We start from the raw sequence: 3,074 nt of genomic DNA, 5'->3' as shown, positions 1-3,074 counted from the left end.
CCGAGTGTTTCTGACTGTTTCTTCACAGCACACATGAATGACATCCTCACTTCATTTTAAACTGACTCCTGTTATCCTGACTCACTCCAAGATGGCTGCCCCCACACTGCGTTAGCATTTTTGTTGTATTACAAATGTTCAGATTTCCATACAATGTTAGCAATAGCGGCTTTGACGGTAATTTGTTGACACTTCAGTAGGTGTTTTCGAAATCTATCAGAAATTCCAGATATGTCAGACTCTACAGCTAAAAAGCCTGACGTGATCACAGTATAAACATGTTACCAGAATCAGGGACATTATAATCAAACCTTGCCTTTAATCGAACCCGCTGTATTAAGGACACGACCTTTGTTCGTGGGGCTATCACTCAACCAGATGAGCTATGGGGGGGGCCCAGTGTTGTTTCACCTTTGATTTAAAAATACTTCCACCAAATAAAAAAAAACACATCTTGTGATGTTGACTTGTAATTTTTACCTAAATACACGTTTGTTTTGTTATTGGTCTCCAAGCAAGTCCTAGTTTGGCTTAAAATAGTTGTTATTAATGTAACATGAAGCATCTCGTGTTGTTTGTCATGTATGAATGTCATGTAACATAATACGTTACCTTATTGAAATATTGACTTTTGGTTTTACATGGGACACAAACACTGGTCTCCTGGATGACAGTCCTGTGTTTGTTTGACCCATCCACCTATCCTCCCTCCCACCCCAACTGTTCATGTTTCTTGTGCTTTTTCTTAACAAAAATGGTACAGAAAAATAGAGCTTTACATCGACTTTGTCAGAAGCGTTGAATTAGTGAAGGCTCTTGGTGTTCGTAATGTGTTTTAGTTATGCTCTTTATACTCTGTCACCTGACTTCCTCCATTGCTCCTGTTGTATCACTAATGCCACTAAAGGTCGCCGTGTAACCATAAACATAAATATGGGCCAACCATATTACCGCAGAGAAAGAAGCGTGCACCCTACGCTAGCTCACTGGGCTAGCTAACCATGGCTAGCTGCAGGGTTTCTGTGAAGTGCTGTAAAGTTAAGTTAATTCTAAACACACATTAAACATGGCTTAATAGTGACAGTTTCAATTACAAGTACAAAAATCAGCTTCACTATAACTCGCAGCATTCACAGACAAAGCATTTGTCTCCCAATAAATACAACATGCTAACGTTATTAACACAAGCCTATGGCATTTTACATTGTAGAAATTAGCCTAGCAACAAGCGGAGATTTCCTCTATTCATATGAAGCCAGAGACAACAGCAACATTTAACAAAGGTAACGTTACAAAATTATGTTCCATTACAACTTACGAGGCTCACCGACAAAACAGCTGTCATATACTAAACACGTTTTCCAAACAGATAGCATGCTAACATTATTAGCACAAGCTTACGGCATTTTACATTGTATGAATTAGCCTAGCGACTAGTGGAGATTTGAAAATGCTACATGAAACTGTTCACAACAAGGTCTGTGGATTATTTTGAGTAACTGGGTCATGATTTCTGGACAGAGACATTGCTGTTGAGTTTTTCAAATGTAAATATCATCTAGTTCATCTACATTGGAGAGAAGGCAGACATCTCTACAGCTGATATCTCCAACACTCAGCAACTCAACAAAGAAATCTAGACTGATAAAAAGCACTACAGGTAAGAGGAAGTATGTTTGATTTGGGGGTGTACTGTCCCGTTAAGATAAGAATAAGCTACCTAGCATTATAATAAGTAGTTAAAATAAGCCCCTTCTTTCCAGCTGCATCATTAAAGTGATGAACACATTAATTCATCATTGAGTGACATAATATTCTGAAATGGATCATTCTGCACGAGCACTTTTACTTTTGGTACTTTAGGGATATTTTGATGCTAATTGTTACAACCTGGCTCTTAGGCTGCAACAAGAATAGGAGATGGGACGAGTTTACAAAGAGTTACAAGCTTATTTATTTTTAAAATAATGTTAAATAACCGAATAAATGTGAAAGTCAGTAATCAGTCATGTCTGCATGTGTGGAAATGTCTGTAGAGAAGGCAAAAGAAAGAGGGAAGAAGATGTCTGCTGGAAGGTGGTAAGCGTTTATATCATGGTGTGGCTCATGAGGGAAATGACGACCCTCTGCCTTGACCTGCATCCTGAAAGATAAAGAGCAGCCAGGAAAACAGGCACACCTAGTGGAGAGGAGGGGTTGTCTCAGTACTTTTATTTCAGATTTTCAACGCATTTTAATCTACTTTTACTCTTCTGGTGAGCACTGAGCTGTAACATGGTGCCAGTGTTCATGAAGTTCGTCTTTCAGCAGGTAAGAAGTTTCCTGTTTGTGTTTATGTTGAAAATAGCGTCTCTATCCTTTAACGAAAAAGAAGAGGATGATGTTACCTTCATACCTGCTGACTGAAGGTTGGTGCTCAAACCTCCTAACTCTGGAGCCATGCAGCCTTCTGAAACGCACTCTGGAAAATGTAGAAAACCATAAACTAAAAGTGGGAGAAGACAAAACTGGTTCCAAAAGTGGGGCCCACAGCTGGTTTTAGCCCCGGGGCCAATTATAGGGTTAATCTGGCCCTGAGCCCAGAGTGAACAGCAGAGAGGTGGAGCGGATGAGCTGGACCTCTGACAGAGGCATGACTCAGCAGCTCGAGCTTTACGGTTTTGTAACATCAGGTTCATGCATTTAATTTACCATCATCTCACAGCAGCAGTGAGGCTCTGGGTCTCAATCTGCTTCACCATGTAAAGAGTGTGTTCAACTCTCTAGACTAAATAAGCAGTTTACCAAAAATTTTAAAGTGTGTTTGTGTCTGAAGTATTCTGTTGTAATGGCTAATGATTATTAGATCTGAGCAAGGTTTTCATGAAAGTTGGTTTAGTTACAATTCAGGGCCTCCAAATATTTTTTAAGGTGCGACTTCAATTGCCAGTTTTCTTTCCCATGATGTGAAACAAAGGCATTAAAGTGAAATCTGTTGATCTCCCACAACTGAATTAAGTGCAACATTTTAATCTAAAAAAGTTAAAATAAAAACGCAAATCGCACACACACACAGACACACACAGAGACACACT

This window comes from Epinephelus moara, chromosome 1 (assembly GCF_006386435.1).
Source record: "Epinephelus moara isolate mb chromosome 1, YSFRI_EMoa_1.0, whole genome shotgun sequence".
Classification (NCBI taxonomy): Eukaryota; Metazoa; Chordata; class Actinopteri; order Perciformes; family Serranidae; genus Epinephelus; species Epinephelus moara.
The sequence above is the reverse complement of the archived record's forward strand: the minus strand, read 5'-3'. Positions refer to the sequence as shown.